General features: G+C 48.0%; 1 long non-coding RNA gene across 1 annotated transcript in view; it reads right to left on the bottom strand.

Moving 5' to 3' along the window:
- The window catches only part of LOC135405143 (uncharacterized), a 547,777-nt gene extending 540,619 nt beyond the window's left edge, over window positions 1–7,158 (bottom strand). Inside the window, exon 1 of the long non-coding RNA XR_010425753.1 lies at window positions 6,914–7,158. This is a non-coding gene — a long non-coding RNA (uncharacterized LOC135405143). The remainder of the gene's footprint in view (window positions 1–6,913) is intronic.
- Between the last annotated feature and the right edge of the window lie 12,643 nt (window positions 7,159–19,801).

Genomic DNA, 19,801 nt, shown 5'->3' with positions numbered 1-19,801 from the left:
GATGCAATCCCATTTGTTTCCCAATTTTAAATTTTAGGGGTTTCAAAAAGAAAGCCTTTTCTGATTGACCAGTGGCACCAACAACCTGTACATAATTATCAGTCTTAGGTATCAATTCTTGATTTAAAACAGAAAATGTAGCTCCAGTGTTGATTAAAAAATCCAGTTTTTCTTCTTCTTCCCCTAGCCGAATTGTAACCAGCGGGTCTGACAGGGAAAAACCAGCCAGTCCCCGTCATTCACTATCTTGGTGGGCTATGACACCCCCCCCCGAATTTCTATTTGCCCGGGTAGGACACTCTCTCTTCCAGTGTCCCTCTTGCTTACAATAGGCACATTGATTTTGACCTATCTCTGTTTGTTTGAAGGGTAAACCTCCCCTCCCCCATGTTGCCTGTCCTAGGCCGCGACCCCTGTAATACTGTCCTGTTGTTATTGGGTTCTGTGTTAAAACTGCAAACATCATCACCCTTGTAAACCTTCTATCTTCCCTCTTCTCTCTGTTGTTGTACACTTTCCAAGCTTCATTCATCAACACCTCTAAATCTTTATTGGCAGGGTGTTCTATTTTCTGCAACCTTTTTCTAATATCAGGATTACATTGTCCCATTAATAATCCCACCAAATGTAGTTTACCTTCTTCTGATGATGGATCTAGGGTAGTGTATTTTCTCATGGCAGCTCTCAGTCTATCCAAAAATTCTGTGGGGGTTTCATTTCGTCCCTGCCTTATGTCATACAAGGCTGCCCAGTTCACTGCTTTAGGTATCATCATCATCATCATGGCTAGGCTTCGCGAACGAAGATTTGGGAAGGCTCTATCCGCATTTGCTACAGGCACGCTGGTGACTTATGAGGCCAATACGTGACAGACATATCCGATTGCAAAAGGCACAGCAGAAAGACTCTTTAGATGGTGTATTCTGCAATACATGGTTCTTTCTGCGTTGCCTTTTTTCCTCGAGGGTGATCCTGCATGTGTTCTCAAAGGAGACAGCTGCGTTATAGATGGTGTGTCTCCAGGCCTCCTGATTTGAGGCCAGAGTAGACCAGTTATACTGCTGCTCAGTTATACAGAGTAGACCAGCTCATACTGCTTTAGGTATAGCATTTTGTAATCCCACCTTAATCAGATCTCTATATTTGATCAACAGTCTATAATGGTCTGGGTTGTTTGGGTCCCAATTAGGTTATTGCAAAGGAAAAATTTGATCTACATCCCCCGTTAAAGCTCCCGTCGCAGTCTGTCCTACTATTTCTTGTCTAGCTGTTTTTATTACAAGTTCTTTTTCTGTTTCTGTCAACTCTGATAACATCAAGTCAATATCTGTCCAATCTATTTCCTGATTTTTTGCAATTAGTTCAAATCTCTTAGCCACTTTCTCAGGATTCTCCCTAAAGCACTTAGCTTCCTCTCTCCAGCTATTCAAATCACTCGCCGAAAAGGGTGCTTTCACTTTTGTCTGCATGCCTGTAGGTGTTATTACCTGATGCAGGGGTACCAACATGTGACTCATCTCTGCTGTTTGAGCTCTTGTCCTGACCCCACTCTTCCTTCTAGCTTTCTGTCCCAAAATCTGACCATGATGAGTGCTACTTATTCCTTCCTCAGGGTCCTCTATACTCTCCGCTATACTCCTAGAGTCGTCCGCCCCTAGTCCTGACTCCTGCGGGCTACTTGGTCCATGCCTATCTGGTTCTGGTCCTCTAAAATGTGTCGGCTGCAGCTCCTGAGGGTCCAGGATACTATCTTCATCACTCCCTCTTTTTCCCAGCTTAAGACACCTCTGACCTATACTACAGGCATCACAGCAATGCTTTCTCAGCTTACTACTTTTCTGATCCCTTTCCAATGCCAATACAAGGGGATCCCAGGGGGCTACATTAATTCCATAACTTTTCTGCCACTCTGGTTTGTTTCTTAAAGTGAAAAACATATCAACATACATGACTTCGTCCCATTTTTGTTCTCTACAGAGGAATAACATAAGCTGCAAAATTGTATTATAATTAATACTCCCCCTGAGTGGGCCATTTTTCACCATCATCTAAAGTATACAGAGGCCACCAACTTTGGCAATATTTTAAAAAGGTCTTTTTACTCAGGTTACCCCCAGGGGTTCCTCCCAGATCCTTCCAGTGGCTCAATATGCATCCCACAGGAGTCTTGGAATTTATCTTCTTACTTTCTTTGGCTCCCTAACAACCACAACTATTATACTCCAAACAATATTCAACCATCAGACCTAAATACTGCTTTTCAACAAAGACTTCCTAAAATCACCAGTTTTATAACCAACTTGCACTAATACAAAAATCCACAAGATGTCACCCTTAGACCACAAATACGTCTGGTTTCTATAATAAACCTATATATCCACAAAAATCCACAAGATGCCGCTGTTGACCACCAAATGCACACTCTATAACATCTGTACACTTAAAACACAAAAATCCAGACCAGATTTTAAGACCCTGAACATTTCAAAAGAAACACTGGCCTATGAGTTCTACAACAGTAATATCGGGCGCACCTAGTTTCCTCCAAAGTTTGGTTAGCTCCACATCTAATACAGTACAAATTTAAAGTCCAACCTAATCTTATTTCCTGGGTAGATCGGGGTCCTAAAATGTACTTCAAACAGTTATTACATAAAGCACGCACATACAATAAACAATTGCAAAATGGACAGACCTTAATTCTAGGTTTCAAGCTGTGTGGTGTATTCACAGTCAATTTTTCAGAACCCCTCCACATACAAATTTAACAAGATGTTTCTACGGTTGGGAGCTCGATTTTGCCTCCAACACAGAGCAAGAAAACACAAAATTAGCAAAGCAATGTAAAACACACAAAGTACTATAACAACTGCTATTTTCCAAGAATACGTAATAGGTGCCTTAAAGCATAGACAAAAGAACAAAAAAAAAGGAAACTTAGGTGCCTTGTTTTCCCCAAAATAAACACTATTAGGCCAAATACAGACAAAACCAGAACATACCAGCCCAGAGGGGATATTCCCCTGGAAGAGCATCCTCTCCCATGTCCCAGCGAGAGACGGCATCCCACCTTTGACTTATGGGTATCCAGAACCAGAATAACCAGAACCAGAATAAACAAAACCAGAAATCAGATATAAATACCTTTTATCAATAGGCAGCGTTCTTGTCCAGCCTCCGCAAGAAGCCACCAAAGGAGGGAGCCCCTTCGGGTAGAAATACTTACCCGAGGGTGCCCAGGGGGTCCTGTCCTCCTAGGGATTCCGCAGCCAGGTTGAAAAAGTGTTCTGCTGTGGTCACCAAATGAATCCGAAAAATCCAGTATAATAAACTGCCCAGAGACTTTTGATCTTTGAGCAGCAAAGGTATTTATTGACAGTGCTGGGAGCAAGCCAGCTAGCGCTGGACAAACTTGCTCGAAGGCTTCACACAAAATCAGCAGTTTTTATACAATTTTCATATATGATTAAATGCATATTAATGTGATTACAACATCTATCTATACATATTAATAACAGGTGGAGTATAGGTGGAGCTCAGGCGGGGCTTGGGGCGGTGCTTCTCTTGGCCCTCGATTTTGGTAGTACATCCGTCCTTCCTCCCATGAGTCTGGGGGCTTATTCTCATCTTCCTCGACTTGACCTCCCTTCTCTTCTATTGTTCTCGACCTGCTCACTGAAGCTTGGAGAAGGCCTTGGCTCCAGGCCTGTTTCTTCTATTCAAATGTCTACTTTATCTTACTGCAACTTAATTTATTACCTCTAGGCCTATTTTATGTTTCTTTTACCATTCTTTTAAGTTTTGGTCCAGTAGGTAGGTGTGGCAATTTGAGCCACATTAGAAATACAATATCCAATTTCCAGGCTTCCTCCACCCCTTTCCCATGATTTATCCCAACACCGAAGAGAAAACTTTCAGGCCAGAGGCTTCTATAGGGGAAGGGGGAAGCATATATACATTTTATTTACACAAATAAATACTATACAAGCTAAAAGCAACTATATATATATATTATATTTCTATCAGTCCCTTCAAAGCTTCTCCTTTTAACTTTAGTCCAGGAAAAACCTTTCAAGGCTGATAGGTAACGCAGTCTCTTTCTTGTGGGAGTGTTTAGGGAACCTGAAACACTCCCTCACCAAACCTCCAGTTGGTTGCTGAAGTCCTTTCTCCTCACAAAGTCCAAGAAGATAGCTTTGAGTCCTTTCTCCTTGGTTCTGTGTCATTTCTGCTGTGTGATCTCTCTGTCTCATACCTTGGTTCTGTAGGCTGCTGTAGTTCAGTCAGCTTATCAACATACGCATCCTGGAATGTTGATTCCTCCTCCGAGTTTTCGGCTGTCGTCCGTTTAGATCACGGCAAAGACATCCTTTGGGCCTTTCTCCGGTCCATCTCCAATTTCGCCTGGGATTCTGCTCCCTGGCACCAAGCTGCTTTCGTTATCAGCCCATCCACTTGGCTCTGCTTCAATGCTGAGCCTCTCCTCCACTCACGGTGGGAGGGAAAGAAAAAGCCCCCCTCTACAGCCTAACTGCAAAAAGGGGGGGGGAAGAAGAGGGTTTGCCTGCAAGGCCTGCCTTCTCTCTCTCCCGCTTACCTCAACGGTTGTGAGCCTCTCTCCTCACAACAAACACACTCCAATGCTGCCTCCAACTCTGGCCTAGTCAGAGTTGGGGGGCTGCAGGGCTCCCCTTCCCCCCTGGAGGGGGGAAAGAAGGAGGCCCAGCCACCCCCTGGCCTTCTACACCTACACACAGCAGCAGACACAGACAGAATTGCCAACAGCTTCCAGTGGTTGTGTATATATGATTTTTCAGCAGCAGCGAACAAGACGAACGGTGATTGGCCCTCCAGGGAACACTGCCCTGGCACCCAATCACCTCTGAGCCCCTCGGCTCTCAGGGGGGCCAATCTCAACCCATGACAGTAGGACAGAATGAGTACAGATCGTATAGATGTTCATAGTTTGTTAGCAGGCCCAAATTTCTCAATTAACTATTTTGGGCCTGGCCTCTTGTTTCACCTCCACTACAGTCTTCTGAGAGTACTGAACTGTGGCTTGAAAGGCACAGGCCAGGCCCCAGTACAGGGCGAGAAGATGCTGGTATTCATTGTGATAGGCAAGGCACCTTTCCATCAGGTGACGTGCCTGTTTGCTGGGGTTGAATACCTGTGAAGTCCCAGGTAATGGGAGGTGTCAGATGCCCTAGGAACCTGCCCAAATCCTTCCACACACCGTGCCACCCAGGAATGGGGCACCTCAGGGCGCATCCCAATATATCATCACCTAAAGTTTGTTTTCTCTTACACCACGATAACACCAGATGGCATGAACTCCATAGTGTGCCAACACTATTGATGCCTTAGAGTCTTTTTGCTTTTTTTCTAATTTTTATAAGTTTTATAAGTAGTTATGTAGAAAATGTAGGTTTTAGAAGCAGCAGCATTTATTCCCTTACCCTTACCCTTAGCACAGTAACTACACATATATCCTGTTGGGAGAGCAGGATTGTGTGAACAATTTCTCCTGCATTTTTGTGGGCCTTGCCTTGACATGGTCAGGCACAGACAGTAAAAAGAACTGCGTAGTCAACATGGCTGCAGGCTCTGAGGCTGAAACAAAGAAGGATCTGTGCCAAGATTAAAGTGGAGTCCCAAAAGTTAAACAAATGTCCTCACCTCGTATGAGCATCTGCAATAATCCAATTAGAAGTGGTCAATAGGGCATATTTACATCGTGAACACTTTTATGTAACCAATATTGTGGAAGAGAAATCACGCGCCAGGGTGTAGAAACAGTATTTAAAGAGCATCTTTGTAAATAAAGCGGACATTTTGCAGATCACATTGGTCGTATGCAGTTTGTCCCGAGCCCCTCCGCTGATAATATCCCAACCCTTTTACCCCAATTCCCCATATCAATTCTCCTAAATTCCATTAGACTATTTAGACTTCTCTTTAAGATAGGCCTATTCTGTTTAAGAACACTTGTACTCTGGCCTAAACCGCAAGATACAGCCAAGAACTGGGTGAACGTGTGCCCTTTGTGCTCCGAGGAAGATGAGGGGATGAAGTAGGTGGTCCCAAAAAGACCCTAGCCCCAATTTTAAAGGGGTGTATCGGGGGTGGATCAGGGAAAAAGCCAGAGGGTGGAAAAAAACTGGGATTGGTTAAACAGTATTATAAAATTGTAACACTTGAGGCAGAGGTACGCACGCGTTTTGTAACTTCTGTGCCTGAGAGTCACGATTAAATCCTTTTCTTATCTCACCTCTAATTAAATTGCTCTGGAGTTTTTTTTTCCTCAGCTCCTTCAGGCATCACTATTAGTTAATATTTTTAACAGTATTAAACAGTTTACATAAGGATAAGCAAAGACCATGGGAGACTTCATTATAAAGCCATTCATATCAATCTTGGGCAGGGATGGGAGGGTGTATTCCTCCATCGTCCCCAGAAGATCGCTCCCCCAGCATAACAAGGTGTAGTGGTTTGGACTTTGTTTTCCCCCAGAGGCTAAGAAAAGTGGTAGACCCCAAGGGGTGGAAACCCCTGGAAGTTTTGAAGTTCTGCCCAATGGGTGCTCCTGCAAAAATGTCAACATCCCACAAGCTCACCAGAAGAGATGAGTTGTAGTTTTGGTTGTGGAGAAGTGGCCATGTTGTAGAGCCACGAGGAAGGGGCTCTGAGCCCCACAGGGGGGCTTTGGCCCCCAGCCCCCAGCGGGGGCCTGCAGGGACCTGGAACAGCATAAAGCTGGGCTAGGTGCCTGTAGTTATGCTGGGAGATGTTTTCTCCATGGGCGCAGAGCAGCAGCCGACACTGACCAGAGAAACGGTGGCAGAGAGCCAGGACAGATAAGGACCTGAACCGAAGGAGCAGCAGAAACAACATGCAGCACCGCAGAGAAGACTCCTGGAAGGAGAGCCGAGGAGAAAGAGAGCCAGCAGCCTGAAAAACAGAGTTCTGGGGGTAAGACTGTACCAGATCCCCTAAAACTCCCTTGAGACCCCTCTTGGAGAAGAGGGACATGGACTCCTATTTTGGAGAGCAGTTTTGGACATGCAGCACCGGAGAGAGAGAGGAGCTAAGAAGCTCCTCAGACGTCTCAGAGCTGGACCGGGACAGCCAGATGGAATGCAGGGGGAGTTGACCTTGGCTCCCCCCTCGCACTGCTGCCTGAGAGACAGGGCACAGAGGCCCTGCAAGAGATACCAGACTGTCACAAAGACCCCCCTGTGTCTTCGTGATATGACGTGGTGAAACGACCTTGTCTGGGGTTATGAAGCCCACAGAAGACCCCTTTGCCTGTGTCAAGGGGGCCGAGGGAGTTTGGATACCTCCCTCGTGAGTGCTGGCAGAAAGCCAGCTATCAGCTGCTGCATGTGGAGAAGACAGACAGAACCTGCTGCCTTAGAAGATGCTGCTGCTTAAGGACTGGAAGGGATCTGTCCTTCTTTCCCTCCTGGACTTTTATTTGGAGGAGAGAAGAGATCTGATCCATTGTAAATACTATATGTCATGGTAGAGATAGTTGTGATGGTGTGTATAATGTGTTATAGTATTTATTTGTACAGTCATTGTAATATATTCCCTTTCCCCCACTTTGAGTCTGGTGTGTTTTGTCTGGAAAACCCATCTCACATTAGGTTGAGATGTGGGAGGGGGGATGGAGCTAGGGAATTGGATTTTGGGGCAATCTCAAACCATGACACAAGGCCATCACAGTAAGGGCAAAGCACGGAGCCATCGTTTGTATTTATATGTTCCCAAATTCAGCAAAATAAAGAGATAAGCAGTGCGGCTGGCAAACTCCATGTCCCATGCAGGAAACTTGCTACTTGATAACTACTATTACTATAGCATGAAATATATGTATATGTATATATATATAACTGCCTTTATCTCGCCTCACATTCAGGCTCCAAAAAGACTGTAGTGGATTGACCTTGGCTGGACACCAGATGCTACCTGGCAGGGCCCCTCTAGTGCTGGTTTTGGTAGTTTTGGCTTCCTCCCTTTGCATACATCCTGGAGGTCCCTTCCAGAGGATTGGCCATATCATCATCCCTTCTGTTCTGCCTGGGAGCTTGCCCATGGGAGACTGGAGCTACATCCATACTTGATGAATTTCTTCTGGTAGTTGTTTTTTCCTTTAGCTCCTGTACCCATGCTGCTAGAGCAGAGGTGGGTTTTCTATCCCACCTCCTTATGTCTTCCCCATGTTCAAGTAGGTTGTACCCCCTCTCTCTAGCCAGGGGACCCCTGCTCCTAATAGTAGGTACTCTAGTTTGCACCGACGAGACATGGAAGATGCTTTCTTTAAACTCCTCTCTGAGTTTTTGGTGGTCATCTCTTACTTCCTCTGTTAGAATCTGGAGATCCTCAGCCAGTTGCTCTATGGAAGAGATGTGGACCCATAATGGGGCATGGACAATCTCATCATGTGTCTGGAGTTTATTCTTTGTAGCATCCACTGTCTCTTGGTTCTCATTCCAGTGCATTGTAGCTAAGAAGTTGGAATATACTGATGGCTCTTGATGTGAGAGTTTTAGCCACATCTGTGATATGCGCTTCACCTTGTTTGGGTCATTATTGGATTGCCCGTCCCCTACAAAAAGTACCTCTAGCAATGCCAGTTCTCTCAGGTGTAGGATTACTTGCTCCACGGTTTTCTGGGGCCATGATGCACCTGGTGGTTGTCCCTGTAAGTGTATCGATTCCTCACACTTGTTAGGAGTCGCATCCAGAGGCTGAGGGGTTCTGATTTCCTTACAAACCCCTGATCAATGCCCTCATCCTGGGACAGGGATCCTAAAAATCTCGCTTCAGTACTATCAAGAAGCGTACCTTTGCCCGCAAGATCCCAGACTCAGATCAACCAGGTCAGTATGGGCTCATCTGCTTGTCAGGTGATGTCTTTCCGCAGATTGCGTAGATTATCGAACAATAGGGATTCAGTGATTGTTTCTGGCTCTGAGTCCACTGATGGTGAGGGTCTCGCTTCCCCATCATCATTCACTGGCAAACTGCTTTGGTCTTGTATTTCCTCTTTTGGACAGGGGCGACTCCTACTGGCTTGGGTTTCCCTTCTGGCTTAACTACAACCTGAGTGGCCATGGTGTCTGTTATTTTACTGCCTTTCCTTTCCTCCTGAAGGTGCTGTACCATACCGAGCAGTGTTCGGTAGGCAGTGGTCAGAGCCCAGCATGTCACAGTAAGCTGCCCGTCTCTGGAGCTGCCACAGCATTTTCCCTTCACAAATCTTATTACTTTAACAAGATCCTGAAGTTATTCAGGGGTGAACTTCCAGACCACTGGAGGAGAGAAGTTCTCCAAAAACTGGCCCATGTCCTCCCACATTCCATGTTGCTCAAGGTTATCAACCCCTGGGGCAAGCCTCTGGACAATTGCCCCACAAATGTTTGCCCTGTCTCTAAGCATGGTAAACATGGTAGATACAGCATAGACTGCGCAGCCCATAAGGAGGAAGCATAAGAGAACTAGCACCAAGATTACACTATCCTTACTATCTAGAGGGAACTCTATATTCTCAAAAGCCATGTTAGCAAATCCAAAAGAAGAGAAAGGAGTGAAACTCTGAGAAAAGGCACCCTCCCCTGTTCCTCCTACAGGCTGAGTGGCATTATCAATGAAACCCCAGAGATAACACCCCAGGCCATGGCAGGCAACCAACACTGAGTAGACATTTCAAAAGATCTTCAGTACCTTTGATGTTATTACACCATAGACTGTTACCATACCAGACATGAATAAAACAATTCTTACCACCTTACCCACTTGGAAGAAATACATACCTAGAAGCACCTGGTTCAGATACTCAGATAGGTGCTGGGCTAGGTAACCCACCCACATGAGTAGTTGAGCTGCATGATGGCCAGGGGTTCTATACCCAATACACAAATGAGTTGTTCAAAATTCTTATTTTTTCACTCCTCTCTCTTGAACACCCACAATCAGGCACTAATTTTGTCTTGGTTTAAAGACAAATATTGGGGTGGGAACTCCAATATTATGAACCCCCTCCCCTTTCATTCTCCCCCTAATATAGAGAGACAAAAATGTGAGAAGGACCTAAATTAAGTAGACTAGAACTCCCTGCATCAGGGAAAGATTCGGTAACTCCGGAAACGTATTAATTCTATAATACGGGAGCTTCCACAGAAAAAAAACAGCGTTGTCTCAACTGGTTCTGAGAAATGCAGGTTAGTCTGGGCTTGTGCCAGGCTGCTAGGCAGCTGGCCCTGGGCTCCGTTCGACGGTGGCTCTTTTCTTCTTTTCTGTTCCTGTGCACTTTCCCTAATATTTTTCAAGCTCTCTGTACTAACCTGCATTTCTCAGAACCAGCTGAGAAAACGCTTTAAAGACATCTGTTTTTTTTCTGTTCGCCACGTGTGGGATCTTTATATAATAAAGAAATAGAGTCTGCTCCCAGCTGAGGTGGTGGTCAAAGAGAATTTTATTCAAACTCGGCACTCTTTTTATCCCTTGAAACCATGTGACCTTAGAACCAATGAGAGCATAGATTCCGGCGCATGTCCCCTGAGCTTCTCCGCCCCAGGTGCTTCCCCCATACCCCTGGGCACGCCTCCTACATCCCTCTACCAAATCTCCTGGGGCTCTGAAGTCTCTTTTGATTGCCCTCGGACTTCTCTTTGTTATTTTGTTGCTGCCAGTTTGAACAACCAATAGTGGATAGTAATCAGAGGGCCTTACTATACTGGAGAGTTGCATCTCTGAAAATAATCGGTCAATCTCTTCCTCGTTCGCTCAAATACTACATTGCCCATTCACTTTCTCCTGTATCTCCCTCACCTGGTGACACAGCTCTTCAACCACAGTACACCTTCTGCAAAAGAACTGTTTGTCAGCCCCAGCCTTGCAAAGAAGCATCAGGCACTCCTGGCAGCCTGTGACCTGGAAAGCTGCGTCTACCATCAGCAAATCTGTCTGGTTGGGGGCCTCTGAGATGGCTGGTTCAGTGACTCTTGGAGCTACAGGGACTTTACAGTGTGTTAACACCATACCTGAGGAAGCTTAAACTAGTATGTTAATAAGACCTGGTCTGAAAGGACCTCTTTGCTCTTCCTTACCAGCTACTGACTCTGCTGCCTCTATTGGCTGCCCCTGGATGGTCAGAGAGGAGCCCTTCCTGCTTGCCCTGCCTGCATGAACTGCCGTGCCACCCTTCTGTTTACCCACTCTTGTTTGCCACGCTCTGGACTGTTTGCATTCTCTAGAGCTGTTTAAATTCCCCTCAGATGCTCCTGGCACTGCCCCCTCCTCTCCTGTTTGGCTGCCAAGGGCTTCCAGGTCCTGATGGGGCTCTGGGCTGCTGCTCAGGTTCCTGAACTTGGGAACCCACCCGTACAGCTCGATCTCACCCCAGACTCTCCCCCAACTCACCGCTGCTGCCACCTTGCCAACTTACTTAAAGATCTGTGTCCTGTTTCTGGCCAGGACAGGGCTAGTTTTTTGCAATAACCTGGAGGGGGCATGGCTAGGACACGAAGGGTATTCTATACCACCTTACATCATTGCCGGGAAAGGGACTCTCTTCAGGGAGGAGGGGTTCTCTCCAGTCGAGAAAACATGGTGGAGGGAGCCGTCTGGTATTGTCTATTATCGGGAATGTTTGTCCATGTGAATAATTTCTTTTCTTAGACCTTTTAGTATTAATATTGTTGCTGTTACTTGTTCATTTTCTTATTTCATTGCTGTTTCCAGTCAATTGTTCTTATCTCAACCTGTGATCTTTATCTTTTGTGCCTCCAATCGGAAGGGGGAGGGGGAGTGGTATGTTGTTTGGAGAGTCTCGGCGGGGGCACTGAATTGGGGAGTACCATTCCTAAACCATGACAATCTGCCAGGTCTGCTCCGCTCCCTTGTCCCTGAGGGCAGTCTCCCAGGGGATCCTATTGAAAAGCTGGAAGTTTACTTTCCTTATGTTCAGGGACCTAACTTTACTCCTTACCTGACCCATATCCCTCAGGACTGCAAATTCCACCAATGCATGATCACTGCAGCCCAGGTTGCCTCCAATCTTGACATCCCCAATTTGCTCACTCGCGTTGGTGATCAGCAGATCCAGTATCACATCCCCTCTGGTAGGACTGTCTATTACCTGGCTTAACGAGTAATCCTCCACGCATTCCAGGAGTCTCCTGGATTGCCTACAGCTCACTGTGCTATTTTCCAACAGATGTCTGGGTGGTCGAAGTCCCCCAACAGGACGAGAGCTTACAAACATGATGCCTCCTGTAACTGGAGCAAGAAGGCTTTGACAATAGGCTCCCCTTGATCAGGTGGTCTGTAGTAGACACTGACCACAAGGTTCCCTTTGTTGTCTCGGTCTCTGATTCTGACATACAGGCTATCAACCTGCAACTCTTCACACTCAATGCGCCTCTTGATGTAGAGGGCAACCCCTCCATCCCTCCTTTCTCCCCTGTCTCTTCTGAATAGCCTGTAGCCATCGATAGTCACACTCCAGTCATGGGATTCATCCCGCCAAGTTTCAGTAATGGCAACCAGGTCATAGCTTTCTAGCAGCACACTGGCTTCCAACTCCCCCTGTTTGTTGCTCATGCTGTGTGCATTGGTGTAGAGGCGCCTCAGCTGGGCTGTCGGCTGTGTTGCCTTCCTAGAGGAATACCCCTGAATTCCTTTGAGATATTTCCCTGGTGTTTACCTGTTGGCTTCTGTTATCTCAGGAGTCCCTGGCTTGTCTCCATAAGTGTGCTCCAGTGTGGCCAGCACATTTCAGAGTCAGCGGCAGAGGGCCCTCACTAGCACCCTGTCCCTCTAACCTTTGCCTCTCATCCCACAGCTTGCCAGGGACAAGTCTGATATTGTCTCCCTCCCTCATCACATCTAGTTTTAAAGCCCTGCCAATGAGCCCTGCTAGTTCCCAAGCAAAGACTCTCCTCCCTTGCTGAGAAAAGGTGAATCCTGTCTGATGCCAGCACGCTCGGTGCTGCATAGGCCATCCCATTGTCAAAAATCCCAAAATTTTGGCAGTGACACCAGCCACAGAGCCATGTATTAATAGACTGGGCCCATCTGTTTCTTTCAGTGTTGCTGCCTTCAACTGGAAGTATAGAGGAGAATATAACTTGTGTCCCAGGTTCCCTCCCCAATCATCCCAAGGCCCTGAAATCCTTTTTGATTGCCCTTGGACTACATGTTGCCATTTCATCGCCCCCTATGTGGAAGATCAGTAATGGCTAATAGTCTGGGGGCTGCACCAGGCTAGGAAGTTTCCCGGTGACATCCTGTAAAGCCCCAGACTTGCTCAACGAGTTTCTTAAAGGAACTTAGGCTTTTTAATAGCCTGAGGCAGGCACACCAGAAAAATGTGACAACGTTCTCTGGTTAAGCAACAAACTTTTACTGGCAAACTTTAGAAGATGGGGAACTCGGCAAATTTTAAAGCAACATTCAATCAAAATAAAGCCCAGGGGTGCATGCACTACTAATTAGGAGATCTTCAACCTGTAGAATGGGTTTATTTGTGCTGCCTGGAGTAATAGGCTCGGACTCTCGTAGTGAAATTCAAATAATGGCCTGGACCCCTTCACCCCCTTGTTTCATCCCTAAGGGACAAAAAATTGCCCAACTAATCCCCTTCTGCAGCACATCACCTGCGGGGGAGGGGGAGCGGGGTTCAGGGGCCTTCGGGAGCACAGACCAGTCACAAATTTACTGGGCAACAGCCATCACAGCCACACAGCTGTGCATGACGTGCCAGATTGATGGGCACTGAATTACAGGCTTAGTGGACACTGGAGCCGATGTTACCATCATAAAGGACTCCGAATGGCCACTTAACTGGCTCACTGTTTGCCCAGCTGCAACCATTCAAGGGGTGGGAGGCACACAAAGGCCCAGACAGAGTGCTCAAATACGCACTGTCTTGGGGCCAGAAGGACAAGTAGCCAAAATAGCTCCTTTTGTTGCTCCCATTCCGTGTATATTATGGGGACGGGATGTTCTCAGACAGTTCGGCACAGTAATGCAAATTACTCCTGCAAGTAGCCAGGTTTTTCAATAGGGGCCATTGACCAGCTGTCCCAAGGACCAATTAAACTGGTCTGGAAAAGCGAATAGCCAGTTTGGGTAGATCAGTGGCCCATGAAAAAGGAACAGCTTGTACACCTAAAAGAGCTTGCAAGGGAGCAACTCGAAGTAGGTCATATTGTGCCAACAACTAGTCCCTGGAATACTCCTGTGTTTTGTATACCCAAGAAAAGTGGCCGGTGGAGAATACTACAGGACTTACGAGCAGTTAACGCAGTCATAGAGCCTATGGGAGCATTGCAGCCTGGACTTCCCTCACCTGCTGTGCTTCCAGCAGTGGCCACTAATGGTAATTGACTTAAAAGACTGCTTTTTCACCATTTTCCTACACCTTGAGGATGCGTCAAGGTTTGCTTTTTCCATCCCCACCTTGAACAATGCACAGCCCATGCAGAGGTATCACTTGGTTGTCCTTCCTCAAGGGATGATAAATAGTCTGACAATATGTCAAACGGTAGTGGCAAACGCTATTCACCCTATCAGAAGATGTTTTCCCTCAGCCGTCATATACCACTATATGGATGACATTAATTACCACAACCACAGAAAATTAACTGCAAATTGTTGTTACTGCTCTAACCAATGCTGTCCAAGATGCAGGGTTACAGGTTGCTCCAGAGAAAATCCAGCGATCACAACCCTGGACTTACCTTGGATGGAAAATCACGCAGCAGGAAATTTCTCCACAGCCACTGCAGCTCGAGGTAAAAGGCAATTTAACTTTACACAAACTGCAAAAACTTCTAGGCCCCATCAATTGGTTAAGGCCTATTTTGGGCATAATCACAGAGGAGCTAAACCCTCTATTTGAGCTGCTTAAGGGAGACTCAGACCTAACGTCTAGTAGGTCTCTGACTGCAGAGGCAAAGCAGGCATTAGACACCTGTGCCAAGGCAATAGAAGCCAGGCAAAAAGGCAGAAGGAGAAATCCTGAACTGCAAATCTGCCTTGCCCTCGTACCTAGCAGGTACCAGCCATTTGCAGTTTTGTTTCAGTGGGATCAGACTGAAAAAGATCCACTGAAAATCCTAGAGTGGCTGTTTCTGCCCCACACACCACCTAAAACTGTGTGGACTACTAATGAAATGTTTGCCAAGCTTGTAATTAAAGGCAGAGGACAACTACAGGAGCTGGATGGGAGAGACCCTGCAACCATCTACATCCCGGCTACAAAGGACAACCTCGACTGGATGTCCCAAAACAGATTAAGATCAACAATGGGTCAGCTTTCATTTCAGAAAAGGCAAGAAACTTCCTGTCAAATTGGGGAATTTCTCACACCACAGGCATTCCACACTCACCCACTGGACAAGCAATTGTAGAAAGGACACATCATACCCTAAAAGACATGTTAACAAAACAAAAAATAGGGGAATCAGTCTGTAGCCCACAAGAGCATCTGTGGAAAGCCATATATGTTATAAATTTTTAAAATTTTGATAGTGCTGAAAAAAGCAGGCACGAAAGGCAGCATAGATCTCAAGCTTTCGCCTCTCCTAAACCACCAGTCATGATAAAGGATCTGATTTCAGGGCAGTGGACAGAACCCGTGGACCTTGTGACTTGGGGGCAGGGCTATGCCTGCGCGGCTACAGGAAAGGAGTTGAAATGGATTCGTTCCAGGTGTGTTAAACCCTACCTAGGTACACAAACACATCAGCAAGAACCAGAGTAACGCAGAAGTTATAAAAACAGTTACGTTTCAATAATAATGTTTACATTCCAGGTTTATATTTTGAGGATGACCAATGCGGCAAAATGCAGAGCTTATACAAAACCCATGAGCGTGTGTGTGATGAATGGAATGACGGCCGACAGCAAATGTGTGTGTGAATGAAAAAAAGAGCTGTTTGACTGGACAAAGAGCCTTAAACACGAAACATCTCACAAGAATAACACTACCTTATAAGGTGAGTGGGAGGGGTCAGGCTCATTAGCAGGTGGTAGGGAGGCATAATAAGAGCCTCCAAGAGAGCTACTAGGCCATTTGCTGCCCAGGCTTGGCTCCTCCTCGGAACCGATTAAGGTGAGTGGGAGGGGTCAGGCTCATTAGCAGGAGGTAGGGAGGCATAATAAGAGCCTCCAAGAGAGCTACTAGGCCATTTGCTGCCCAGGCTTGGCTCCTCCTCGGAACCGATTAAGGTGAGTGGGAGGGGTCAGGCTCATTAGCAGGAGGTAGGGAGGCATAATAAGAGCCTCCAAGAGAGCTACTAGGCCATTTGCTGCCCCGGCTTGGCTCCTCCTTGGAACCGATTAAGGTGAGTGGGAGGGGTCAGGCTCATTAGCAGGGGGTAGGGAGGCATAATAAGAGCCTCCAAGAGAGCTACTAGGCCATTTGCTGCCCCGGCTTGGCTCCTCCTTGGAACCGATTAAGGTGAGTGGGAGGGGTCAGGCTCATTAGCAGGGGGTAGGGAGGCATAATAAGAGCCTCCAAGAGAGCTACTAGGCCATTTGCTGCCCCGGCTTGGCTCCTCCTTGGAACCGATTATGGTGAGTGGGAGGGGTCAGGCTCATGAGCAGGTGGTAGGGAGGCATAATAAGAGCCTCCAAGAGAGCTACTAGGCCATTTGCTGCCCAGGCTTGGCTCCTCCTCGGAACCAATTAAGGTGAGTGGGAGGGGTCAGGCTCATTAGCAGGTGGTAGGGAGGCATAATAAGAGCCTCCGAGAGAGCTACTAGGCCATTTGCTGCCCAGGCTTGGCACCTCCTCGGAACCGATTAAGGTGCGTGGGAGGGGTCAGGCTCATTAGCAGGTGATAGGGAGGCATAATAAGAGCCTCCAAGAGAGCTACTAGGCCATTTGCTGCCCCGGCTTGGCTCCTCCTCGGAACCGATTAAGGTGAGTGGGAGGGGTCAGGATCATTAGTAGGGGGTAGGGAGGCATACTAAGAGCCTCCAAGAGAGCTACTAGGCCATTTGCTGCCCAGGCTTGGCTCCTCCTCGGAACCGATTAAGGTGAGTGGGAGGGGTCAGGCTCATTAGCAGGGGGTAGGGAGGCATAATAAGAGCCTCCAAGAGAGCTACTAGGCCATTTGCTGCCCAGGCTTGGCTCCTCCTCGGAACCGATTAAGGTGCGTGGGAGGGGTCAGGCTCATGAGCAGGGGGTAGGGAGGCATAATAAGAGCCTCCAAGAGAGCTACTAGGCCATTTGCTGCCCAGGCTTGGCTCCTCCTCGGAACCGATTAAGGTGCGTGGGAGGGGTCAGGCTCATGAGCAGGTGGTAGGGAGGCATAATAAGAGCCTCCAAGAGAGCTACTCGGCCATTTGCTGCCCAGGCTTGGCTCCTCCTCGGAACCGATTAAGGTGAGTGGGAGGGGTCAGGCTCAGTAGCAGGTGGTAGGGAGGCATAATAAGAGCCTCCAAGAGAGCTACTAGGCCATTTGCTGCCCAGGCGTGGCTCCTCCTCGGAACCGATTAAGGTGAGTGGGAGGGGTCAGGCTCATTAGCAGGTGGTAGGGAGGCATAATAAGAGCCTCCAAGAGAGCTACTAGGCCATTTGCTGCCCCGGCTTGGCTCCTCCTCGGAACCGATTAAGGTGAGTGGGAGGGTTCAGGCTCATTAGCAGGGGGTAGGGAGGCATAATAAGAGCCTCCAAGAGAGCTACTAGGCCATTTGCTGCCCCGGCTTGGCTCCTCCTCGGAACCGATTATGGTGAGTGGGAGGGGTCAGGCTCATTAGCAGGTGGTAGGGAGGCATAATAAGAGCCTCCAAGAGAGCTACTAGGCCATTTGCTGCCCAGGCTTGGCTCCTCCTCGGAACCGATTAAGGTGAGTGGGAGGGGTCAGGCTCATTAGCAGGTGATAGGGAGGCATAATAAGAACCTCCAAGAGAGCTACTAGGCCATTTGCTGCCCAGGCTTGGCTCCTCCTCGGAACCGATTAAGGTGAGTGGGAGGGGTCAGGCTCAGTAGCAGGTGATAGGGAGGCATAATAAGAGCCTCCAAGAGAGCTACTTGGCCGTTTGCTGCCCAGGCTTGGCTCCTCCTCGGAACCGATTAAGGTGAGTGGGAGGGGTCAGGCTCAGTAGCAGGTGATAGGGAGGCATAATAAGAGCCTCCAAGAGAGCTACTAGGCCATTTGCTGCCCAGGCTTGGCTCCTCCTCGGAACCGATTAAGGTGAGTGGGAGTGTTCAGGCTCATTAGCAGGTGGTAGGGAGGCATAATAAGAGCCTCCAAGAGAGCTACTAGGCCATTTGCTGCCCAGGCTTGGCTCCTCCTCGGAACCGATTAAGGTGAGTGGGAGGGGTCAGGCTCATTAGCAGGTGGTAGGGAGGCATAATAAGAGCCTCCAAGAGAGCTACTAGGCCATTTGCTGCCCCGGCTTGGCTCCTCCTCGGAACCGATTAAGGTGAGTGGGAGGGGTCAGGCTCAGTAGCAGGTGGTAGGGAGGCATAATAAGAGCCTCCAAGAGAGCTACTTGGCCGTTTGCTGCCCAGGCTTGGCTCCTCCTCGGAACCGATTAAGGTGAGTGGGAGGGGTCAGGCTCAGTAGCAGGTGATAGGGAGGCATAATAAGAGCCTCCAAGAGAGCTACTAGGCCATTTGCTGCCCAGGCTTGGCTCCTCCTCGGAACCGATTAAGGTGAGTGGGAGTGTTCAGGCTCATTAGCAGGTGGTAGGGAGGCATAATAAGAGCCTCCAAGAGAGCTACTAGGCCATTTGCTGCCCAGGCTTGGCTCCTCCTCGGAACCGATTAAGGTGAGTGGGAGGGGTCAGGCTCATTAGCAGGTGGTAGGGAGGCATAATAAGAGCCTCCAAGAGAGCTACTAGGCCATTTGCTGCCCCGGCTTGGCTCCTCCTCGGAACCGATTAAGGTGAGTGGGAGGGGTCAGGCTCAGTAGCAGGTGGTAGGGAGGCATAATAAGAGCCTCCAAGAGAGCGTGAGCGACCATCGCTCACGCACCCCACACAGGAGCGGGCAAACAGGGGCGTGGCACGTCAGTGAGGGCGTGGCACGGCAGTTTGCACCGCAGTTCCCATAGGCAGGGCAAACAGGCAGGACAGAAGCCTAAGGTATTTCTGCGACTTTTTTCTCACAGCTCAAGGCAGTCATGCCTCCCAAAAAAATGAAAGCTGTTGCTCCTATTACCAGTAGAGGGGTGTCAATACAGACAGAACCCTCTAAAAAGGATGCAGCCACTCAGGCCTCTGGCTGCATAGACTGTTTGAGCCTACAACTGCTACCAGAGGACAGCGTGAGAAACACCTGCATACGATGTGAGAAGGTGGATGATTTGCTATGTCTGGTGGCAGAGCTAAAGGAAGAGGTGGAAAGGCTAAGAAGTATAAGGGAGAGTGAAAGGGAAATTGACTGGTGGAGTCACACCCTTTCGATTCCTAAGGAAGCCCAGCAGGAGGCGGTGAAGCCCAGCCCCCCCTGCCATCAGGCAGACAGAACGGACAATATGGATGGGGAGGAATGGAAACAGGTGCCTGGTCATAGAGGCGAAAACACCCCCTCTCGACCCCTTTCACCTGCCAGGGTGCCCTTAAAAAACAGGTATATGGCCCTGATTTCAGAAAGTCTGATGGAGGACAGTCAGGAGGAAGATCTGTCTACAAGGTCTTCTGGTTACACCCGGTCTACTGGATCTGTTACAACTACAGGTAAAAGGAAAACGAGAAGGGTTATTGTAGTTGGTGACTCCATTTTGAGGGGAACTGAGGGCCCTATATGTCGGCCAGACCCATCCCACAGGGAAGTT

The sequence above is a fragment of the Pseudopipra pipra genome, chromosome W (genome assembly GCF_036250125.1).
Source record: "Pseudopipra pipra isolate bDixPip1 chromosome W, bDixPip1.hap1, whole genome shotgun sequence".
Lineage (NCBI taxonomy): Eukaryota > Metazoa > Chordata > Aves > Passeriformes > Pipridae > Pseudopipra > Pseudopipra pipra.
The sequence above is the reverse complement of the archived record's forward strand: the minus strand, read 5'-3'. Positions and strand labels throughout refer to the sequence as shown.